Source organism: Balaenoptera physalus, assembly GCF_965194825.1.
Source record: "Balaenoptera physalus genome assembly, chromosome: 6".
NCBI lineage: Eukaryota > Metazoa > Chordata > Mammalia > Artiodactyla > Balaenopteridae > Balaenoptera > Balaenoptera physalus.
In genome coordinates, this window is record NC_138885.1 from 14,958,504 (window position 1) to 14,966,310 (window position 7,807).

General features: G+C 42.0%; 1 long non-coding RNA gene across 3 annotated transcripts in view; it reads left to right on the plus strand.

The window, feature by feature from the left end:
- The window catches only part of LOC309662768, a 77,370-nt gene extending 72,924 nt beyond the window's left edge, over positions 1-4,446 (plus strand). For all 3 annotated transcript variants that reach the window (XR_014264934.1, XR_014264935.1, XR_014264936.1), the window contains one exon: positions 267-4,446. This is a non-coding gene — a long non-coding RNA (uncharacterized lncRNA). The remainder of the gene's footprint in view (positions 1-266) is intronic.
- Positions 4,447-7,807: the final 3,361 nt, after the last annotated feature.

A 7,807-nucleotide genomic window follows, 5' to 3' on the forward strand; every position in this document is an offset into this window, starting at 1 on the left:
AATCTCCATCTGGGCATTTACTTATATTTTTGTGATTTTGAGACAATGATTTAAATGATCTGTGTTAGTTTGCTCATCTGTAAAATGGAGTTAATAGTATTTCCCACCTTACAGAATTATTGTGAGAAGTACGTAAGACTTTTTCTACCCTACCTGAGTCAGGATGCTTTTGGCTGCAGGTTACAGACACTCAGTGAACATTGATCTGATTTATGAAGATGTTCATTGTTTTGGTTTTTTTTTTTGTTCATTGTTATCTTACAAAGCAACTTATAGGTTGGCAGTTCCACGGTCTTTTGATGGTTCAACAATTTCAGTTGGGATGCAGACTCTGTATATCTTTGTGATCCGCCATCTTGCATTGCGTCTTCTTCAGTTTATACTTTATGGCCACAGGATGGGCGCTCCAACTCCAGGGCACCATGTGCTCACAGCATTGCCCCAAGAACAGTGGCGTCAAAAAGCTTTCTTCTCAGAGATCTGTCTTTTTATCCTACAAGTGAAGGCCTACCATGATGGACTTCCCCTTATGAATCATTGGCCAGAACTACGCCCACCCCAAGACCAATCTCTGGCCAAGAGAGGTGGACTTTCCACTGACTTAGAATGATCATGATTCACACCCTGGATGGTGGGTGGGGTTGCTTGCTTTCTTCTCTGTGATCCAGGCGTCTCTGCCCCCAAGCAGGAGGATGGAGAGGACTGCCTGCTGGGTTGACCACGAGCGACGTCCACCATGCCTCCTACGCACGCTCCCTTCCCTGCCTGCCGTCTCCCCACATGCCTCATCTGCAACCTGTGCCTCTGATCTTTGTTTTCTTCCAGAGGTCAGAATCCCCAGTACACTGGTAGTTCTAAAGGGTTAAGAAGGAACCCCCTACAACATGTTTTCTTTGTTTTATTTGCATCTTCTGTCTTCCCCAATACGGCATGAAGTCTTGAAGAGTAAAGATTGTATCATATTCCTTTTTGTCTCTAGCGTCCAGCACAAATCCTGCTTGACGGTTTCTGTTCACAATAGGTGTGTTAAATGAAATAAGTGCCTGAAACCTGAAATTTAATGAGAAAATCATGCAGATTGGGGTAGGAATTCAATAAAAAACCTGTGTTCAATAAAAAACACAGGTCCAATAAAAAACCTGTGAGTATAGAGTAGAAGAGTGATTGACCAAAATGCCTGATAGGTGGAAAATCAGATATTACCACCTAACTTGCTGTTGATTTGCAAAGTAATCTCCTGTGTATCTAGAGGCAGCATCTTCCAGGGAAGGGAGGAAGAGCTGATAAATGGTGTGAATCAGCTGGGTCTAGCACAAACATAGCTGTGTGCAAGTGTGCGAACGTGTACCTAGTCAAGTGGGACTTTTCAATGGTCTGTAACCTTCAACTCCAGTCTTGTGTACTGGCCTTTTGTCCACCTTCGCCTTGGGCCTTTGCCTTTTTTGTGTATTACCCTCCTCTTCCACCCAATGTACCCACAGACAAGGTTAGTGTCACGCTCATGTCTGTATTCCCTGCAATAAGAGTGCTGGGCCATTGCACAGGAGAGCTCAGTAAATACTTGTGGCACTGAATTGGATTTTCTCAGGAGAGGAGGAAAACACAAGTGGTCTCCAGCCGACACTAAGGCTTGCCTGCATGGGGAATCTTTAGCCAGCTTTTGGAGAGGTCATCTAGCATTGCCTGAAACTTCAATTCTTATTATGTGGTTCTTCTTCTTTTTGTTTTGTTCTGTCTTTTCTACCTTCTACACCACTGATTCCTTAAGCACCCTGGCATGTATGGAGCCATAGGCAATGATTATTGCCCAGGATTGGGGAATCCTTTGAAAAGGTTTTTTTCTTTTTTCTCATAGAATGCAGTAGTTAAGGCTGACACTCTCATTAAGCCTGTTTCCTCACTCTCTGAATTGCTATATGCTACATGCTCCTGAGGATGAACTGTCAAAACCATATTCAAAACCCATTCAAAACCACACACTGTACATTCAGTCCAATTCATTAGATTCCCTCCAACTTGGGACTCTCATGTGCCTGCACATAGGTAATTAACACCAATTTTCCCAAGAATGAGGAAGGTTGGAATCATGGGATGACATATTTATTTGATTTATAATGTGACTATCTTATAAATTGCATAAATCTTTGGTATTTGTGGATGGAATATCTCAAGGTTGACATTATTCTAGGTGTACAGGAAGTAGACGTCTAACTAATGGACCTCATAGAGATCAAGATAGAGGTGAGAACAGTAGGCAAGTGGGAAGAGGTCAAACATGGGACAGCAAACTTTTCATCCACTCCCTCTACCATCCCCCTTAGGTTTTTCCATGTGCCAAGGATGGATAAGTCTGAGGGCATCACTAAGGCAAGAGCCCATGGAATGCATGGCTCGTATGAGCACACGATGAGATTGAAAACAATTAGACGGAAATGCAAGAAATGATTATTAGACCTTCTATTACTTGGAGCCTAGTGATATTTATACATTTCTAAAATCCAGTGAAGATCATTAATTCGGATAATAATTCTAATATTAAGCTCACATTCATTGTTATAGCTTTCTGAATATGTCTGGTGCTGAGAGGACGGATTGGTGCATTGGGTATATTTGCTTGAGACGGACAAAATGTGAACCACATGGAAGAGAATGCTGTTGTGAAATACACATCTGGATTCTGAAAACCTGACTCTTTCCCTAATGAACTGACCTTGGCCAATGTATTTAGTCTCTGAGACTCAGCTTCTTTCATGTGATAAACTAGGGAGTTACCACCTATATCTTACTCAGCATTTGTGTGAGGGTCAAATGAGGTCACACATGTAAACAACATGAAACAGTGCCTGGTATCTGGCAGAAGCTCAATACATGTTAATTCTCTTCATTGTATGCAGTAAGCTTTTAAAGTGCTAACACAGTGTAATAGGATGTTTTAATGGGACTCTTTCTGTCTTTATTTTGGCTGATACCCAAGACATTAGGTGCCAAAACCCCCCATATAACAAAGCAAGATGCTCTATTGTTGAAGTAGGACTTGCAAAGGAAATTAAAGTCCCTAAGCCCCTCATCCATGTTGGGGATGTGGCTGAGATAGGAATGCTCACCAATATCTCCTGTGCTTTCCTTCATTTCCTGGCCTCCTTGCAGGTCGGCGGGGCCACAGGACTGTTCTGGCCAATAGGCTGTGAAGGGATGGGACACTTGTCACTTTTAGGCCCCATCGTAGAAGAGTGGGTGTGGCTTCTACATGCACTCTCTTCCCTAGTCTTGGTGTTGTGGCTAAGCCACAAAACTGAAATTGCCTACAATCCTGGGTCACCTGATAAGCAACAGCCCTCACAAGACATCCCGATTCTCAGCAGGCTTCTCCTGAGAGTGGAATAAAGTTTTGTTAAGCTACTGACATTTGGGGGTTAATTTGTTATTGCAGCCTAATCTGTCTATGTAAGGAGAAGCTGGAAAGTCAAGAGAAGACTTCTTTGAGGAAGTTGTCAAAATGTTGTAGTGTGTTCTTTTCCTTGTCCTGATGGGAAAGGGGAGGTGGGTACTTCCCTTTCACTTCTACCTAGTGAGAGGGACTTCAGAGGGAACATGCAGACGGCTGGACCTTTTCATCTGGGGGCCATGAGGAGGCACAGAGACTGTAGGATCCAGAGTAGGGAGTCTGAAGGTGAGATCCTGTGGCCAGTGGGAGAGCTGGCTGCTTTGGGAGCAGGCTGTGCTTCCAGAATTTGTGAGACAAGGATGAATGAGATGAATTAAGAGCCAAGTGGAAGAGAGCTGGGCTAGAGGGACTTTGCTCAAGCCGACTACTTGTAGGGGCATTAGGACCTAACAGAGTCAGGCTGTGTCTGGGAAGGCCGCAGGGGCAGGGCTGAGGAGGGAACCCCAGGCAGCCAGTTGGGGGAGAGGGCACCAACCATCGGGCTCTGAAATACCCGTGCAAAAGGGCCCCGAGAGGAAGAATCAGCCTTAACCCTCGGCCGCAGCTGGAGGTCATCCTTTCCTGCCCGTGAATTCTCCTCCGTTCTGCCCCTGGAGGAAGCAGAGATGTCTTTTTGAGTTGAGGAAAGGGCCAGATGCTCTAGGTGGGGAAATGGAGAATGTGGCCTTGACCCCCTCCTGGAGGAAGAAGCAGCTTTGCTGTTAAGTACCGATGAGAGTTTGACTCTTGCTTGAGACTGAATAGTTATATTATGAAAAAAGATTGGGAGTCTAAAACTAGAGAATTTTTTAAATATATAAGAATGACAGAAAAGGTAGAGAAAACGTTTTTAATATAAAGAAGAATTAGTCCCACAGAGCAGATTTGAAAGAGCAGAGTGGAGAAAAATGTGTGATTTGAAAAAAAAATTTTTGTTTTGCTGCACTTCCTCTTTCAAAGATATGGTTTCACAAGCATCACATATGATACTATTGATTACATTAAAAGCAAAACACCCGAAACAGAGCAGTAATCTGAAATATGTAATAGGAGAGAGGTCTTTTCTTGAGCGATGTCACAGAGTATGACAGTGAATAAGGTATCATTCTTCTAATTATAGAACATAATCTCCTAATATGGGATAGGCTACCAAGAGCCAAAGGTTCATGAGCCTTCTGTATAGTGTCTTAAACACTTAAAACAGTGTCTTTTTAAAAAATCAATTAATTGTAATGCAAAATTGCTTGATAGTTAGAGCTCAGAGAAAAATTTAACAATGATTTTCCTAAATGCCCTTTATTCTCTGCAGCGATAAAAACAGCAAAACTAGAGATTATACTCTACAAACATGTTCCATGAAGAAACAGCTACTACAATTCTTGCCTTTTTAAAATGGTGTGTTTTTTATCCTCCTCTAAAATGTTTTCCATTATCTACTGTTCCCCTGTAAGAGCAGCAAATAGTGTGGTGATAAGCTCAGTAATTATGGACACTGTAGGTTCTGGAAGATTTTTGTAGCTGGAGTCAATGGGCAGCATTATTATCTGAGGCTATCACACTGGGTTAAGTGTCCTTCAGGATGAATCTTCAGAGGATCTCAGTGTGTCTTCCGTGTCACCAGTAGAGCCTAGTGGGGGTAGTGTTGGATAATGGGTAAATGAAGGGCTTTGAAGATGGCTTTGGAGATGGCAACCCCCAGACCAGCCCAAACTCTTCTCCCTGATGACTGTGCAATTTGGAGCAAGTCACTTCACTTACTTAAGGCTCAAGTTTCTTCTTCAATAATATGGTTATTACCTACCGAGGGTTACTCTGAAGGTTAAATGTAATAACACACGTAAATCGCTAATACAGTGCCAGGAAAATAGGGTGAAAAAGATTAATAAAATAAATAGAATTATTTCAGGCTGATTATACAATGACATTAACTAGAATGATAAAAGAATGGATGATGCTATAAGGATAAACCAATAATGATGAAATGAAAATTGGATAACTGTGAAAGGAGACAATGATAAACAGTGTAAAATTTATCCAGTTATAACAAAATGTGCATATGTCACAGTCCAAAGATACACAGTTTCCCTCTTTCAAATTATTTTATAACTATGAGAGACCTGAAATTTCCTTTTAAAATTCAGGAAAGAATTAATTATTTAACCTATTTAGGACTATTCCTTCTACATTGATGTACGGAAAGCGCTTCACACATTAGAAGACTCACCACAGTCTGCTTCTGTCTTGTTTTGTGGTTGTACTCTGCTTGGCTCGCATCAGAGGATTCTCAAAGGCTTTGTTGATAGTCCCTTCCAAATGTGTTATTGGCTCTCAAGCTGTAGTTGAATTACCTTAAAAAGGCGGACGCGTGCTTCTCTGAACTGAACTCATTGCCCCCTAGGGCCTTCTGTTTCTAGAAACATAGATACATTTTTAATCTCTCTCACTTGCATACAAAGATGGCAGGGGATTGCTCCTTGCCAAGCGACTGGGTGTTTTAACCCAATGGAAAGATTGCAAATTCCTAGGAATAGCCAAACTGCTGCTTTTCCCTCCTGAGCCCAAGGATCTTGGGTTCACGTCTGTGGCCGTTACTTGCAGAACTGGACACTGTCTGCAGCTTTGAACTTGCTGCCATTTGGCCTGGGCTCAGAGCTCTGGGCTTCCGCAGAGGCAGTGGTGTGTGTGGGGAGGGACTGGGCCGTTTGGTTTTTCCCGGGCATCTGCTGGAGGAGATTCAAGGTGGAAGGAAAGAGTGGAAACAGAAGCTCCCAGTGACACAGCGCGCCCATCTCCATTCATGCCCAAGTTTGTGCGTCTAGGTGCTCTCTGGCTTACAGATTATTTAGACCGTTACTTTTTTTTGCCCTTCCCTCAACGGGGTGCCATCTGACCCTCCTCTATGGCTGTTGCTTCTCAGGCAGTGACAGTGACAGATAATAAACATAAACCATCCATTTCCTCCTGCCAGCAGCTCCCTAATGCTCAGAAAGGCATATGTGTGGCCATAATACATGGTGGCACCCTCTCTTCTCTCATTTGTCTGCTGCAGCCCTTATTCTACTGCCCTGTGTTTACCTTCGTCATTAGTAACCTCCCAGAGGTCACAAACAGGACTCATCTCTTTTTCTTTTGTTTTCCTCCCGTTATAAAAAGAACACGTCAATTTTTGACTCTTTGGAAAATTTGAAAACAAGTAATTAAAATGCTATTCTGAACCCCACCACTGAGAGATACTAGGTATTTATGTTGTGTTGTATTTCCATCTTGGTTTGACCTTGTGCACGTATACAATTGAAATCACACTACATATTAAGTTTTATGTCTTGTTTTATTTCATTTAACATTATATTGTGAGCATTTCCTTAGACCAATAAGCATATTTCTCATAACTTGAGTGGCCAATACTGTTCCACTGTACAGGTATTTCTGATTTATTTAACCTTTCCCTTGTTGTATGTAATTTTTCACTGTCGTAGACAATACCACAGTGAGCATCTTTCCCATAAATCTTTGCTGTTCCCACAGAGGATGGGATACACAGTGCTAAACACTTTCCAGAGAACTTGTATGCATTTACAGTCCCTTCAGCCGTGTCTCAGGGTCCCATTTCCACCAAACTCCCTCCATTGCCATGAAGTATCATATTTTACTGCCTACTTTAGAAAAAGGAAATGACAGTCCACTGTTATTTCCATATACATTTCCTGGATAATGAATATAATCTGTACAGCCTGCTTTACTTATTTGGGGTACAAATGTGATTATATTGCTCTAATTACCCCCAAAGGATGATTTCAGCATTTATCGCCAATATGAGCAGGGAGTTCAATATGTCCTCTTTTTTTTTTTTTTTTAACATCTTTATTGGAGTATAATTGCTTTACAATGGTGTGTTAGTTTCTGCTTTATAACAAAGTGAATCAGTTATACATATACATATGTTCCCATATCTCTTCCTTCTTGCATCTCCCTCCCTCCCACCCTGCCTATCCCACCCCTCTAGGTGGTCACAAAACACCTAGCTGATCTCCCTGTGCTATGCGGCTGCTTCCCACTAGCTATCTATTTTACGTTTGGTAGTGTATATATGTCCATGCCTCTCTCTCACTTTGTCCCAGCTTACCCTTCCCCCTCCCCATGTCCTCAAGTCCATTCTCTACTAGGTCTGTGTCTTTATTCCTGTCTTACCCCTAGGTTCTTCATGACCTTTTTTTTTTCTTTCTTAGATTCCATATATATGTGTTAGCATATGGTATTTGTTTTTCTCTTTCTGACTTACTTCAATCTGTATGACAGACTCTAGGTCCATCCACCTCACTACAAATATCTCAGTTTCGTTTCTTTTTATGGCTGAGTAATATTCCATTGTATATATGTGCCATA